Here is a 17885-nt window from a genome sequence, read left to right as displayed (position 1 = left end):
TGGGTCCTGATTTAGTTGAATAAAACACTGCATAATCCCATATTTAACTGTGAGACTAGGTGGCAAATTATGATTAATGACAGAAAATAGCACTTGGGTTCAAACAGATATCAGCTGTATATGTATTAGCTATTTTAAAGAGAATAAAAGAAAATTCAATTTCAAGAGAGAAAAGAAAATGAGAATGAAAATTCTTCTCCATAGTTTTTACACTATAATTTGCCCTTCTTGTGCCCAAAAGGATGTGAGGAAAACCAGAGCATATTATCTGAGTAACAATGACTAATGAAAATAATAGTAAAGTAGTGACAGCTTTTTCTAATACAAAAAGGACCATTAGTAACAAAAATGCTGCTGCTGCTGCTACTGCACACATTGCTACAGGACTCTGGTATTTTCATGTGTTTATAATCAGTGGTTGGCTAATACTGCAAAAAGTTTTACATTAATAACCCTATGAAGCAAATTCATTACAAATTTTTAACTGAGTTTACTGGAAGGAATACCCGATGACATAGCAAAATTTAAGTGTATTCAGAATATTTCCTGAAGGTGTGTTTTGAATTCATAACCATAAGTATGTTAATCTTATTCAGAGAGTTAAATTTATTCTTCTGCCACTTCTTATCCCAAACCAGGAAGTAATGGGATGTCACATGACTTCATGACTTAGTGAGGTCACTAGTCCAAATTGCAAACCAAAAATGTTTGGATAGTCATCCAAAATTCTGGATGCTTATTTAAAACACTGAACCTTTTACGGTTCACCCAGGAGCGCCGCCAGCTTTTCTGCCGCCCTAGGCGGTGGAAGGTCCCGCCCCGAAATGCCGCCCCCCACAGAGGTGGCGGAAGGTCCCGCCGCCGAAATACCGCCGCGGTCGCCACCCCCCAAATTGTAGCACCCTAGGCGACCGCCTAGGTCGCCTAATGAGTTGCGCCAGCCCTGGGTTCACCCATCTACAGTGACAAGATAGCAGCAGATGTACAACCAACATCTTTTCTCAGCCAAACAGGTATATGGTTCAACACCCAAGAATAGTCTAAGACATATCACATGGTCTGGCTGACAGATTTTTTTCCATTGAATTATATAATGATGTGATTTGTGTTCAATAACAAGGAAGCATCCCTGCAGTTTCTGTGTGGCAAACAAACATTTGTCTAAATTAAACAGTACTATGCTCTGTCATGATACCAACTGGCAGTTAAACCAGACTTAGCCCACTAGGCGAGTCCTACATCTCTAGTATGAAATAGCTGTGAGTGTTACCCTCTCACCACCGTTCGTGAATTAGAATAACTTTTCTAACAGGTGAGCTAAAGAGAAACTTCCCAATGGCCAAGTCAGTCAGAGCAGACATGAATTTTCTCAGCTTGAAGTCAGTCATATATCACAAAATCCTATTCCTGTAGATTTTAACTTCTTCGTTTTTATCAGATATTCTCACTTGAGTGGGAATTACTGTATTTTTGACTATAAAGGCTGCTGGGAAAGAATTCAAATACTGTTCATTTGCATTATTTTTCTGAATCTTCATAATTGACTGAAGAGGTAATTGACTGCAGCTTGTGCTTAAAATGACATCTGGGCACACCAGTCTTTTTTAGAATACTGAAAACTTCTAAATGTTTGTTACCATTAACAGAGGTCCGATTTTTGACCCTGGGATATGAGGTTTTATTGATGTTATTAGGCCTATACCTACCAAAATGTTCTGTTGCTGTAGAAATAACTGCGGAACCCTAGAGATCTTGCTTGCCTGAGCACATCCTGATTCAGCAATCAAAAGATGCTTCTTTTTCCATCCAACCCTGAGCTCAACATATACCTCTAAATCAAAAGCCTGGACCCATCTCTCTGGGAGTTTGAAATCCATTCCCTACATCCCCACACAGGACAACAGGTTTTACAAATCTTCCTGGTCAGTTTTTTAGCTGTCTTGTGGGCAGAGCAACTACTGACAGCATGTGCTTGCCTTCCTATACAAACGTTCTGAGAAGAAGATAGAGGATTTACCTGAAGTCTTTGGTGAGCTTTGCAAAGCTGCCTTGGACACACAATTCCCATTGAATCCCAGTCTTCATTTTGATTCCCTCTGCACCAGGTGCAAGTGGAACTTGGAAAACGTGGCTGGGCTGCTTTGCTTAGTTGATGTCTTACCCAGTTTCAATGTCAGCTGCAAAAGGCTACTGCTGAGTCTTCTCTGGTGAGGTTGAGGTTAAAGTCCCCATGATTTTCCGTTAAGTTGTACTAGGGGCTATAAATAGTTGAGACATCCATTCTGGGATGAAGCAACATAATGAAGGCTAATTTCCTGAGTACAAACTGAGGGACAATGGCAATTATTTTGGAATTTCTACCTTATTTGTCAACAGGCTTCTTAAATTCCCTCTTCTGCTTTCTCTCCTTTGTTCCCTCCTGTATTTGCCCATTTAAAAATAGTTTCTCTGGAATACATTCACAATGAGAGTAACCATAATATAGCTGTGATTCGAAAGAAAACAAAGAAAAACATTCTAAAAAATTCAGATTTTTAAAAGAAGACACACACTGCATTCTTGTTGTACTCTGAAAACTCTGTTCTTGCATACACAAACCAATATTTTTGCACAAACATTGGGTAACTGTGCACTTAATTATTTACATGTGCCAATTACCCAAATTATGAACACAAATATCACTTTGTGCATGCAAATGCAAGTTTTTGCTGGTGCAAGGGAAGTGTGTAAATCCATAATCTTTAAGCACTCTGAAAATTTGGACCAAAGTTGCCTCCTTTTTTTCCAAACCCCAGAAGCAGAAATTTCCTTTGGTGAGTTTTGAATATAGTTCGACAAGCCAGGAGATTGGTTCTGGAACACCTGATCCAGTTCAGTCACTATCTAGATTAGAAGATGTTTACCTCTTTTTCAATTCATGGGCATTTCAGGGTTAGTTTAAGTTTGTACAAAGTTTTAGTTCATTTTTCAGTGTTTTAGAATCTGCTCATTTCTAGTCACTACTGAACTGGACTATCTTCAGATCAGGGGTGGAAATCTTAATATAACAATATAAATCACCTGCCCCTTGACAAAACAAAAAATTTGAAAGTAAATAATTTGGTGCATTCTTGAGAACGTTATAGAAATTATTATTATCAATTCATCATTCGGCTTTGAAAATGAGAACAGGAGCTAAAGTCATATGTAAAGTAAAATTTCTAATTTGCTTCGTCTCTTTCTGAGTTTTGGGTTCTTGTGTGTTATCATTTTGAATTCTAAGAAATAAGGAAGTGTTACACTGCAACCTTCCAGCAAGAGTATTTTATGTATTTATCTAACTTCCTTGTGTGTGTGCCAAAAACAGACTCACACATAGGCGCAGGAAGTAGAGGTGCTGGGGGGTGCTGCAGCACCCCATGTTTTATGCAGGGTCCCGGCTGCTGGCTGCGCATGCGGGGTCCCCACCCTGCACATGGGTCCCAGCTGCCGGTCCCATGCCCAGCCCCACACCCGGAGTCCTGGCTGCCTGCACCGCGCCCGGGAGTCCCAGCTGCCAGTCCCACATGCAGGGCTCCACACTTGCCCCCAGCCATGGCCCAGCCTCAGCCCTCTTACCCCTGTCAGTGTCTTCCCCCTTCTCCCCCCCCCACCCCCACTGGAGACATGGCCCTGCTCCCAGCCTCAGCTCTGGGGTGGGGAGGGGGCGTGAGGTAAAAAGTTTGGGGATAGTTTTGCTGACTTACAGCACCCCCACTATAAAAAGCATTCCAGTGCCACTGGACTCTCAGAAATGTAGGGCTGGAAAGGACATCAAGCGTTCATCTAGTCCAGCCCCCTGTGCTGAGGTAGGACAAAGTAAACCTAGACCATCCCTAACAGGGGTTTGTCTTAAAAGCCTCTAATGGCAGGGATTCCACAACCTCCCTATTCCAGAGCTTAACTATTCTTATAGTTAGATTTTTTCCCCTACTATCTAACCTAAATTCCCGTTGCTGCAGACTAAGCCCATTACTTTTTGCCCTATCTTTGGTGGATTGGAGAACAATTGATCACCATCCTCTTTATAACAGCCCATACCATATTTGAAGACTATTATCAGGTCCCCCTTCAGTTTTCTTTTCTCAAGACAAAATATGCCCAGTATATTTAACCTTTCCTTGTAGATCAGGTTTTCTAAGCTGTTTATCATTTTTGTTGCTCTCCTCTCATTTTCTGCATTGTCCACATCTTTCCTAAAGGGCGCTGCCCAAAACTAGACACAATACTCCAGCTGAGGCCTCACCTGCACCAAATAAAGCTGAAGAGTTACTTCCCGTGTCTTACATATGACACTCCTATTAATACACTGCAGAATATTAGCCCTTTTTGCAACTTTGTTGGCTCATATTCAATTTGTGATTCACTATAACGCCCAGATCCTTTTCGGCTGTACTATAGCTTACCCAGTTATTCCGCCTTTTGTAGATGTTCATTTGATTTTTCCTTCCTAAGTGTAGTACTTTGCACTTGTCTTTATTGAACTTCATCTTGCTGATTTCAGACCAATTCTCTAATTTGTAAAGATCATTTTGAATTCTAATCCTGTCCTCCAAAGTGCTCCCAGTGTGTTGTCATCCACAAATGTTATAAGCTTACTTTCTACTCCATTATGTAAATCATTAAAATATTGAATATTAGTGGATGTCAGACAGAACCCTGTGACACTCCACTAGATACAGTATGAAAGCAACCCACTGATAACTACTTTTTGAGTAGTTTTTCAATCACTGTATAGTTCACCCACATTAGAGTAATTTCATCTAGACTACATTTCCCTAGTGTGCTTATAAGAATGTGGGATTGTGTCAACATGTTTATTAAAATCAAGGTAAATCACTTCCCCCCCGCCATCCACTAGACCAGCAACCTTGTCAAAGAAGTAAATTAGTTTGGTGTGGCATGATTTGTTCTTGACAAATCCATGTTGTCTATTATTTATCACCTGATTATCCTCTGGGTGCTTACAAATTGATTGTTTAATATATTTTTACTGATATCTAAGTTAGGCTGACTGGTCTATAATTCCCTGAGTCACCTTTTGTTCCCCTTTTTAAAGATAGGTATTATGTTTGCCCTTCTCCAGTCTTTTGGGATCTCACCTAACCTCTGGGAGTTCTCAAATCGCTAATAGTTCTGAGATTGCTTCAGCTACTTCCTTAAGTATCCTACAGTGAATTTTATGAGGCCCTTCTGATTTGAATACATCTAATTTATTTAAATATTCTTTAACCTGTTCTTTCTCTATTCTGGTTTCTGTTTCTTCCTTCTTGTTGTTAATATTAGTTGTATTAGCCATCTGGCACAGTTATCTGCTTTAGGGAAGACTAAAGCAAAATAGGCATTAATTATCTCAGTATTCTTGTTGTCATCCATTTATTACCTCTCCTTCCCCACTAAGTAGTGGACCCACACTTTCCCTCTTTCTTTTGCTCCTACTGTGTTTATAGAACCTCTCCTTATTGTCTTTATATTCCTTGCTAAGTGTAAGGCTTGGTCTACACTAACCCCCCAAATCGAACTAAGGTACGCAACTTCAGCTATGTGAATAACGTAGCTGAAGTTCGAAGTACCTTAGTTCGAACTTACCTCGGTCCAGACGCAGCAGGCAGGCTCCCCCGTCGACTCCGCAGTACTCCTCTCGCCGAGCAGGAGTACTGCAGTCGACGGCGAGCACTTCCGGGTTCGACTTATCGCGTCCAGACAAGACGCGATAAGTCGAACCCAGAAGTTCGATTGCCAGCTGCCGAACTAGCGGCTGGGTATAGACGTACCCTAAGTCATTTTATGCCTTACCCTTGCTGATTTTGTCCCTACATGCTTGCTTTTTTTTTTTTACTTCTCCTTAGCAATTTGTCCACTTTTTGTAAGATTCCTTTTGATTTTCAGATCACTTAAGAGATCCTGATGCAGCCATATTGCCCTCTTACTATTTTTCTTATCTTTTCTTCACATTGGGATAGTTTGCTGTTGTGCCTATAATAGTGTCTCTAAGAAACTGCTAAGTCTCCTGAACTCTTTTTTTCCCATAGATTTTCTTCCCATGGGACTTTACCTACTAGTGCTCTGAGTTTGTTAAAGTCTGCTTTTTTAAGTCCATTGTCCTTATTCTGCTGCTCTTACTCCTTTCTTTCTTTATGTCAGGGGCCAACCTACAGCAGAGCCAGTCTCCTGGCAACCCAATGAGTGCATAGAAGCTGTCTGATTGATTGTACCACCTGACTGTCTGCAGGAGTCTGCAGACAAATACTTAAGCTCAGGAACAGCAGCAGTCCAATGGCTGCTCAATGCATCCCTAGCTTACAGCTGCACTTGGTCCTGTCCCTGGCTCTAGCCCTCCACTGTCTCTAGCCTTCAGAGGTGAAAGTAAGCCAGTATGGGCCGGTACAGAGGACAGGTAAGAAAAGGAGACTGCCTGAGGAAGGGAGAAGCCTGCCCCCTGCATAAGAATAGTTTAAACTCAGCTGTTCCCTGCGCGGTTTAGCCCCCGGGGTTAGGAGCGGTTTCTGGCATCCTTGTTAATTTCACTCACAGTAGCTGGGGGTAGGGAGGAGGGTGTGTTTGACCATGGCAGGGGCAGTCCTTTTCTGCCCCCGGGATGAGGGGATCTCTCCAATACTAATATACACAACAAATGCAAGCATTTGTCTGCACAGCTTAAATCCAGAGCTAATAAAAGCAGGTGGAAGGGGAAAACTCACTGTCACATTGGTTTCTCCTCTCCTCCCTCCTCCTCCAGCCAGGCTGCAGACAGTAAGGCTCTGCATTCCACCCCACCCCCAACTCAGCAGGGGCTCTCCTCTAGGCTCTAGCTTGCAGTAGGTAGACTAGCTGAGATGCCTGCTGCTGCTGCCTGCATAAGAACAGTTTAAACTCAGCTGTTCCCTGCACAGTTCAGCCCCAGGGGTTAGGAGCCGTTTCTGGCATCCTTGTTAATTTCACTCCCAGGTGTTGGGGGGGGGGGGGGGGGGAGGGTGTGTGTGACCATGGCAGGGGCAGTTCTTTTCTGCCCCCAGGATGAAGGGATCTCCTATACACAAAAAATACAATCAAAATCAGGAAACATTTCCAAGTTCAAATCTATTCCATTCCCTCCCCAGCAGAGGATCATGGTTGTGATGTCCAAACTGCTTGCAGATCCTCTTTGAAATGTTACTGTTTAAAAAAAAAAAACACACAAAAAACATGGAGAACATGGTGGAAAGATGTGTCATGTAAGAAAATGTAAATGTAAATTACTTTCACCCCTGCCCAAACCCCAGGGCTCCCAGCTGCCTCTGCAGCTGGTAGCTCCGGGGGTGATTTAAAGGGCCCGGGGCTCCTAGCTTCAGCTGGATCCCCGAGCCCTTTAAATCCTGATTTAAAAGTCCCGGGATTTAAAGGTCCCACCTCTTCCGGCAGAGGCCACGCCTCTTCTGGTTGAGGCCCCTCTCCCTGTGCAGGACTCTGGAGTACCGGTAAGTCCTTTAAGTTACTTTCACCCCTGCTAGCCTTGCTCTACCTTATCCCCAGCCTGTACTTGCTCCAGTCCCTATCTCCTTCCTGACTCTGATTCAGAACCCCCAACTCCATCCTCTGACTGCGACTCAGGTTAACCCTTTGGTTTAGGTTTTGACCTCTGACTCCCAGCTCAGACCCTCGGCTCCACCTTCTGACTGCAGCTGTGGCTAACTATTCAGCTTAGACTTTGGTCTCTAACTCCACCTATGACCCTTGGTCCTAGACCTGTCCCATGTGGATGCAGGTCTAACTAGACTCTTGCTTCAACCACTAAGCCAGACTGCCCACAACTCAGTTGCTGACACCTTAAAATCATGAAGCCTATTGTTTCATGTTCACTTTCACCCAAGTTCCCTTCCATCTTCAGATTCACAACCAATTACTCCCTGTTAGTCAGAATCAAATCTAAAATGGCAGCCCCCCCATGGCTACTTCCTCTATTTTTTTTAAACAAGAAATTGTCCGCAACACATTCCAATAACTTACTAGACATTTTGTGTTTTGCTGTATTACTTTTCCAACCAATATCTGGGTAGATGAATCCCCACCCCCCAGCCCTTGTGTTTTGGATATTTCTGTCATTTGTTCTAGAAATGCCTCATCCACATCTTCTTCCTGAACTGAGGGTCTATAGTAGACTCTACCATGACATCCCCCTGGTTGTTTTTTTTTCACTTTTTATCTTAACCCAGAGACTTTCAATTGCTCTGCCTCTCACTTCCTTCTGTACTTCTGTGCAAGTGTGTACCTTCTTGATGTGCAATGCAACACCTCCTCCTTTTTTCCCTGCCTGTCCTTTCTGAACCAGCTATGCCTTTCTTTACCAATATTCCAGTCAGAACATTTATCCCACCAAGTCTCAAAGATGTCAATTATGTCAGAATTTTTCTTGTGTACTAAGACTTCTAGTTCTTCCTGTTTATACCCCATACTCCTTGTATTTTTGTTTCAACATCTAAGATGTTGAGGAGACTCTCAACACAGTTTTCCCTCTTGTTACTCCTATGACCTTATGAACATAACAAGTATTTTCACCATGTTTGGGAGATGAGGGTGTAAGGTCTGAGGCCTTTTTCTGCAGTCACATTAGGACACCAGCAGCCATGAGCCAAGAAGCAGAAAGTCACATGCTCACATTCCATCTAAATTACATTACAACAATGAAATATCAGTCTGTTAAGAAGGCATTCCTGTACTAATAGTAACCACCACCACCAGATAAAGAAACAGATCTTAAGATGTTTAAAGAAAACATTATTTGATAGCATTCTGTCTGGCAAAGAATCGCTTATCAACAGTTGTGGCTGTGAAATATCTACTTCTTTATTGTTTTGCCTTTATGGTCCCTATTTCTCTATTGTTTATCTGTATGGTTTCTGTCTGGTTCTTTGATTGTTTCTGTCTGTTGCATAACTAATTTTGCAAGATTTAAATCAACTAAGGTGGTGGGAACGATTGGGTAAAGAATTGTTTTGCAATATGTTAGGATTGGTTAAAGAATTATTTTGTAATACTTTAGTAAAATGATTGGTTAAGGTATAGCTAAGCAGAACTCAGGTTTCACTATATAAACTCGGGTCCAAAAGGAAGTTCTTTGGAACCAACTCCCGGACACAGCCCCAAGATCAGAGTTGCCAAACCTCAACACCCAGCTAACTATATCCTGCAGAGGCTGGAGTCCCCGGATTACCTGATCCTGATTGGCCACCCGGAAAAGTTTGTCTGCCTTGTATGAGCATTGTATGTTTAGCGTTTCCATTCTGTTTCAGTGATTGTTAATAAACAGAGGTTAAGGATATTACTGTGTAAGCCTCTTTCTGGTAAAAGACCACGCAAACCCACAGAGTGTAAGGTTACACCCTGACTCCTCAGAAAGGTACGGGTGGGTGCCTAAATTAACAGGGTTACACCTTGAGCCCACGGAAGGGTAAAGTTGGGTGCTCCTAGAGTGTGTGCAGGTAACAAGGGAGCAAGATATGGCGTTTTAGAGGGATATGTTCAAGAGACTATTCATGCTTATGAACTAGCCACCATCAAGTTCTCCTACCCAAACCATCAGCCCATTGGTTCCCAGTCCTGTGGCTTCATTTTGACATTATCATCATGTCCTACAAACTACGAACAAAAATGCACAGGGAGACCAAACAATTAGCCATGGAACCAGACACCATAAGCAATATCCAGTGCACTCCACAGCTGTGCCCATGTGGGAAAATGAGATCATATATCTGAACAGTCTCCTGCCCAGTTGTCATAAATCAGGAAATGCCTTCATAATCCAGGGCACCAGAGATTAGAGCTGGGTTGCCTAAAATTATAGTGGAGAGAACTGTGTCATTAGAGGACACGATGTACCAGCTTGTCCATGTTAAAGCAGGCCAGACCTCCAGAGCACCCTGGCATCATGCACCCCGCCAGTGCATCCAATGCAGGTATCCATGAATATGCCATGGTGATCCAAAAGGATCTGCATAATGATGGAGTAGTAGCTTTGCCTTTAACGTGTTTGCTTGCTTCAAATGGCAGGCACAAGATGGGTATATGTGTGCTATCAATCACACCTGCACAGCTTAAAAACCCCATCTGTGCAAACCCTACAATTATTTCAGGGATTTTTCCATTTGTTACAGCCCTGATGGCTAGCGCAGCATTAATTGTCTTCCAGTCCTCCATTACAACCGAACCAGCTGTGGATTTGCCAGTTCCAGGCTGATTGCCAACAGATTGGTAACAGCACAGGGTGATAGCAACATGCATCTGTAGTGGACTTGTCTTTCTCATCTGGGTGTTCTGATGCTCACAAGCTGGCCAAGCTCCTCACACAGCTCCAGGAATGTGGCTTTCCACATTTGACAGTTTTTTTCTGTAGCAAACCCACTTTGAAGTCATTCCACGTTTCCATAATGACACTGTGTTCTGCATGGCGGGGGTAGGGAGAGACTACCGTAAAAAATAGCATCAGCTCTGTCCACTCCACCATGTCCTGACCCACTGTTGTAGGGGTGCTGTAACAAGTTGTATAGAATGAATCATAGAATATCAGGGTTGGAAGGGACCTCAGGAGGTCATCTAGTCCAACCCCCTGCTCAAAGCAGGACCAATCTCCAACTAAATCATCCCAGCCAGGGCTTTGTCAAGCCTGACCTTAAAAACCTCGAAGGAAGGAGATTCCACCACCTCCCTAGGTAACCCATTCCAGTGCTTCACCACCCTCCTAGTGAAAAAGTTGTTCCTAATATCCAACCTAAACCTCCCCCACTGCAACTTGAGACCATTACTCCTTGTTCTGTCATCTGCCAGCACTGAGAACAGTCTAGATCCACCCTCTTTGGAACCCCCTTTCAGGTAGTTGAAAGCAGCTATCAAATCCCCCCTAATTCTTCTCTTCTGAAGACTAAACAACCCCAGTTCCCTCAGCCTCTCCTCATAAGTCATGTGCTCCAGTCCCCTAATCATTTTTGTTACCCTCCACTGGACTCTTTCCAATTTTTCCACATCCTTCTTGTAGTGTGGGGCCCAAAACTGGACACAGTACTCCAGATGAGGCCTCACCAATGCCGAATTGAGGGGAATGATCACGTCCCTTGATCTGCTGGCAATGCCCCTACTTATACAGCCCAAAATGCCATTAACCTTCTTGGCAACAAGGGCACACTGTTGACTCATATCCAGCTTCTCGTCCACTGTAACCCCTAGGTCCTTTTCTGCAGAACTGCTGCCTAGCCATTTGGTCTCTAGTCTGTAGCAGTGCATGGGATTCTTCCGTCCTAAGTGCAGGACTCTGCACTTGTCCTTGTTGAACCTCATCAGATTTCTTTTGGCCCAATCCTCTAATTTGTCTAGGTCCCTCTGTATCCTATCTCTACCCTCCAGCGTATCTACCACTCCTCCCAGTTTAGTGTCATCTGCAAACTTGCTGAGGGTGCAATCCATGCCATCCTCCAGATCATTAATGAAGATATTGAACAAAACCGGCCCCAGGACCGACCCTTGGGGCACTCCGCTTGATACCGGCTGCCAACTAGACATGGAGCCATTGATCACTACCCGTTGAGCCCAATGATCTAGCCAGCTTTCTAGCCACCTTATAGTCCATTCATCCAGCCCATACTTCTTTAACTTGCCGGCAAGAATACTGTGGGGGTGCTGAGAGCCATTGAACCAAACTGTAAACCTGTATATAATGGAAACCACATCAAGTCAGGGGGTGCGGCAGAACCCCCGCACCTCTAGTTCCAGCACCAATGCACGGTTGTACTTCCTGTAAGCTGCTGCCTCTGTCTTTTCTGAGCAAAAAGCTGCTTCTCAAACACCTGCCACCATCTCTTGGCAGCAGCTTCTGCAGAGACACATCAAAGAACCATTGCTTCTATAAAGAGCATCTGCCATCAGTCCCAGTTATTAGAATAAGCACAATCCATACCTTCAGCATTAGGAGGTAACAGTACATCATCACACCAGCTTCAATCCTGCCCGAAAATTAATTTCTTGGTCCTATATCAGTTTCTCCCACAAGTTCTTGTTGGCTACAAGCAATAAAATACATCAGATGGGAAAATATATGTTTCATGTACTTTTCAACAACTCTTCATGATATTTAAAATAGTTTTACATACTAGCACATATATGCTAACAAAATTTTGCTGAAATGCAGCATATGTAATAAGACGAGGCATTATTATCAAATCTATAATGCTACTACAATTATTTTCTTTCTTCTTTATATGATACCAAATGTTTCACTGCCTGATAGAATTGGTCTACTATTGTAGTTAACCCTGACTATAACTTTACAGAACACAAATATTTCCAGGCTTGTTTGTATTCAGTAAGGTAATTAATTTAACATGTCCCCTTATGTTTGTGAACAATCAGCATTGCCTTGAGAAATATTTTGAGGCATGTATTTGTTATCACTGAAACTGTAAAACATATTGCTTCCTTGAGATTCTGACTATAGACTGGAACTCCAAATTATGGAGAATTATTTCAGCAAGGTGTCAATTCACCATCCATTTGTATGCATGCAGCTTAGTTCACACAAATCATTGTACACAGTGGTAGAGCCAGGTTTTGCAAACAGGGAGGGTGGCAAGTCATTGGTGGTGCCACTTTCAATTATTCATAGATTCTAAGGCCTGAAGGGACCATTATGATCATCTAGTCTGACTTTCTGCAGATCACAGGCCATAGAATTTCCCCAAAATAATTCCTAGACCAGATCTTTTAGAAAAACAGCCAATCTTGATTTTTAAATGGTCAGTGATGGAGTCTCCACCACAACACTTGTTACATTGTTCTAATTACTCTATTAAAAAAAGTACACCCTATTTCAGTCTAATTTGTCTAGCTTTAACTTCTAGCCTTTGGATCAGGTTATACATTTCTTTGCTACAATGAAGAGTCCATTATTAAATATTTGTTCCCCACGTAGGTACTGATAGATTGTGAGCAATCGCTCCCTAACCTTTATTTGGTTAAAAGCTAAATAGATTTAGCTCCTTGAGTCTATCACTATAAGGCATGTTGTCTAATCCTTTAAACATTCTCATGGCTCTTCTCTGAATGCTCTCCAATTTATCAACATCCTGCTTGAATTTTGGGCACCAGAATTGGACACAGTATTCCAGCAGCAACGGTCGCACCACTACCAAATACAGAGGTAAAATGATGTCTCTGCTCCTATTTGATATTCCCGTTTATACATCCCAGGATCGCATTAGCTCTTTTGGCCACAGTGTTACACTGAGAGCTCATGTTCAGCTGATTATCCACCACAACCCTCAAATCTTTTTCAGAGTCACTGCTTTCCAGGATAGAGTCCCCATCCTGTAAGTATGGCCCTCTATTCTTTGTTCCTAAATATATACATTTATATTTAGCTATATTAAAGCACATATTGTTATAGCTATCGGCTTGTTAATTTCACACCTTATCATGCCTGTGTATTTTACACGTTATTATACCTGGCACTGCAACACCAATCTCAGCCTGGTTTCAAGGGGCAGTCCTGGGGGAGAAGGGGTTGGAAAGCAAGTCCTCCCAGCATACACTTGGCAGCAGCAGCTCCTCTCTCATTTAGTTGCAACACCTTTCAGATTTGGCCCAGCCAATGGAGGGTCAGACAGGCCAAATTTCAGTGAGTCCCATTGCAACTCAGTGCACAAGGTCTCAGTGCCACACAACCCCATGCGCCATGTCACAACGCCCATAGTGGGAAGCCAGGGCCAGCTCCATGGGAAACAAGTTACTGCTGCTGGGTGAGTTCAGGGTGGGCTCGATCTTCAGCCCCAGCTGAAAATTTGTGTCGTACACCCAGTGCTTGAATTATGGGGGGAAATTAGAGGGCCCTTATTGAATGCAGATGGTCCTGGAGGCCACCATACCTCTTGGCCAGCTTCTGTACTGGCAGCCTCCGTATTGCTGAACTGAGCTGAGCCCCGCTGCAGCAAGACTGTCTTCTGCCCTCTGCCTTTGCCTCCTCTGCTACCCTTAATTGCCCCTTGGCCTTTACCTGTTAACCCTTGTCTTCTGGCCCTGCCTCCTCCCTTCCCCCAACTGTCCCTGACATACATATACCTTTGGTGTACTCTCTCTTCACACACCAATGACAGATTTACATGAGTGTAGCCTATTTACATGGGTGAATAGGGTTTTGTGCATGTAGTAAAATCTACCATTCATGTGCAAAATGATATTGAGCAAGCGACACAAAGCAACAGATGCACCAATTGAGGCCATATGTTGACAATTCTGCCCCAAAAGGTAAACTACATATTTTTATATGATTTTATTAATTATTTTATTTTGGTCTTGTTGTGGTCATTTTTAACTACTCTTTAAGGAGCTTAGCTAGATAGAATGTCTTGACTGGGGAAGTAAATTATCTTCACAGCAAATCAAGCCTGCATTTTCCTTTATATATTACACCTAGTCTATCTGTTAGTTGAGCATGGATTTAAAAATTGAAATTAGTGACTTACTTTGGAGATAAACAAAAAAACTACAGAATTGCATAAGATACAATAGTAACATAATTGGAGACCCAAATCTGTACCAGCTAATTGGCTCTTAGTGCGTGCAAGAATAAAAAGTTTAAAGATTTTTTTATTGACAATGACGATAGACAATATTAAAACATCCACACATTAAACAAACTACTCCTGAAAACACTTAGAGAGAGCTGTTTCAACATAATATCTTTGCTAAAGAAATCGAGCACCTAATTAAAAGGAGACCAACTGCATGTCAGAGTCGACTAATCATGTCATCAGCCAATTAGGGGAAGCAGCAATTTCATAGGGAGATTACAAAATCAATGAAGGGGGAGCACAATCATTTTGATTTAAAGTGGTTTTAACTTTAATCATGAAAGGCACATCTGTCATTAGCTGTATAATGTAAAATGGCTCTTTTTAGTTCCCTTCAGCCACTGTACAAGTAGAGCACAAAATAGTCACTTTGGCTTCTTCTTCAAAAACGTGATGAGGTGATTAAAATGAAGAGAGACCAGTGAGTGCCTTCCTATCCTCTTGGCTGCATTGTTTCCATCTCATTAACACTGTGGGCTAAATCTTCAAAACTTTTCATGCCACATCTCATCTAGCACGCTGAAAGGAGATGGGAGAGGTGAACTTTTCTCTCTGTGCTGACTTTTGAGTTGAAAATTCAAAATTGTTTTCTTTTATCTCTAATGTATCCAGATGCTGTAGCAATGAGTGCCCTAGGGACTTGATCCTACACAGACCAGGTACAGATTATTTTACCTATAGGGCCAAACCCAACTATGACTGCTTTGTGCCACTGAGGTGAGGCAACTTAAAGTCAGCTTAATCAACTTCCTAAGGATACCTCCTGCACTGAAGGCCTCCCCTTAAGTGGCACAAAGCCACTGAAGCAGTTCCTAGGCCACCACGTCCCACTCTTGGTGTAGGGAGTGTGTCTGGGGTGTTCTTGTGCTCCAGCAATTTCTGGCAGTTTGAATAGGCCATGAGCAGCTGCTGTATGCTAGCACTGCCTTCAGACTGCATCAGTTTGCACTGGGCATTCAAGACAGTGCACATTGGATCCAGGAGGTGCAAAAGTACCTCATCCTCCTTCCAATTTTTCACTAAGGCCATGTCTACACTACAAACAGTGGTCGATGCAAGGTATTTCAGCATACAGCTGTCGAAGTTTGTATATGGCTTGGGTGGGTGCATACTTGACTCATTGTGTTAACACTGTGCATAATTACCAGGAGTGCTTGCATTAATGTAAGGTGCAGTGCACCATTAGCAGGTAGCCCCATGTGCCACACACCATTATCCTACACAATGACTTGTGGGAAATTTTTGCAATGTATTGTGAGATAGCAATTACTTGCTCAGGAATCTTCAGGATTTAGGGGTCAAGTACCCAGCATGCAACTTTCTCCATCCCATAATGCCATCCATATCCCATATTTTTTTTAAAAAATCCCAGAAACCCATGTTGCATTTTTCAGTGTCCGCCAGCTCTGACAGAAGAAGGGAGCTCACAGAGCCTTGCATTATTCTCATGAATGTTGCCGATACAGGACACACAATTCTCCTGTATTTGCAAACCCACAGGAAGTATTGCAGCAAAAGGGGACATGATGATTTCTTTGAGGAAAGGTTGCTGAGGGACATAGCGAAAAACAATTCAAGGTTGTTCGTGACATTTTATGGAGCAGCTGCAGAAGGCGAAACGCCGCTTCTGGGCCTGAGGACCGAGCACTGACTCTGGGGATTACATTGTAATGCAGGTTTGGGATGACGAGCAGAGGCTGCAAAAGACCACATTATTGGATCAGTGTGCCAGGCTTGCCCTAGCCCCAGTGGTGGATTACCACATGGGCCGACAGGGCCTGTGCCCAGGGACCCCAACCAATTTGGGGGGCCCCCACAGAAGCGCGGGAACTTCCTCCCCCTCCAGCATTGGTGGGCAACCTGTGGGCTGCATGCAGCCCATCAGGGTAATCTGCTGGCGGGACGCGAGACAGTTTGTTTACATTTGTACAGCTGCCCCAGCTCCCAGTGGCCGTGGTTTACCGTTCCCAGCCAATGGGAGCTGCGGGAAGCGTCCAGCACCCTGCCACAGGGACCATGGGTGAGTGTAGGAAAGAGAGACCAAGGACTGCAAAGGGTGGAAAGTCTGGGGTTTTTTTGACCTGTAGGCCAACTAGGGTCTGCAGTATTTTGTTTACTGCCTGAGAAGACCCTTTGTGTCCTGGTGCATTTCCCTCTACTTGTCCTGCTGTGACTCCTGGGCGTTCTTCCTGTCCTCTCTGTCTTTCACCATGCTATCAGTCATATTGGCCCTCCAAGTCCTTTGTTCATGGTCCAATGCAGCACTGACTTGCAGGATCTCACAGACAACGTCCTCCCTTGCCCTCTTCTTTTTCCTCCTCATCCCGGTCAGGCTTCCTGTGAGCAAGGCCACCATGCCAGAAGTTGTGCATAAAAACAGACAGATGTACCATTGAAATTAAGTCACAATGGAAAGGGAAAGATGCATTTAATACCCTTCCCTTATTCCCATGAACACTTTTAACAAGAAATATTTATTGACACTTCAACTTTGGAGGGCCTCAGCACAGCACCGCTCTTCAGCCCCAGCTATGGTGAGGACCTCCTGCCAGGGATGAGGGAAGGAAGGATTTTCTGTTGCATTCAGCTATACAATTTCAGTACCTATTCCTTGGGTATGCACACAGGGCAATGGCTATAACTATTGGCACTATTTCCACAGGCGGTGGTGATTTTTAGCTGATCTCTCACTTCTGAGGTTCACAAGGGCACAGAGAACACAGCTGCTATTGGTGTCACCAAGCTGCCCAGGCCCATATGTTTACTGCAACACCGGCCAAATTCATCACAGAGTGGCATGGGAAAGTGTCCTTGGAGGCAGAAATAAGGAAGCCATCCCTAGAACTCTCCAGGAGAGGATTGCAGAGTATCTCTCAGAAAGTGCCCCCACTTCCCCTGCCCTTCCCCCCACTTGTTCAATATCTGTAGGTTAGCTCCAATAGGGATTTTTTTCTTCTGTCTCTCTCTCTCTCTCTCTCTCTCACACACACTTTTTTTTTTAGACAGATTATTTTAAGTGTCCAATTATTTTTTTTATCCATGCTCAGCCTTTCAAAAAAAACCATTAAGGGATTTTTACCACAAAAATTACAGCTCTGCAGTCTGTTTTTGGAAACAATTGCATCAGCTGTTGCAGTCTTAGAGAGCAGAGCCAATTTTCTTCATGCACAGAAAAGTGTGATGTGGGACTATACTTCTCATACCACATAGTCTTGCCTACACAAACTTATGAAAATTTAGCACCACTCTCTCAGATGTTGTTTACTGCATGTGAGG

Source organism: Emys orbicularis, chromosome 3 (genome assembly GCF_028017835.1).
Source record: "Emys orbicularis isolate rEmyOrb1 chromosome 3, rEmyOrb1.hap1, whole genome shotgun sequence".
NCBI lineage: Eukaryota > Metazoa > Chordata > Testudines > Emydidae > Emys > Emys orbicularis.
The sequence above is the reverse complement of the archived record's forward strand: the minus strand, read 5'-3'. Positions refer to the sequence as shown.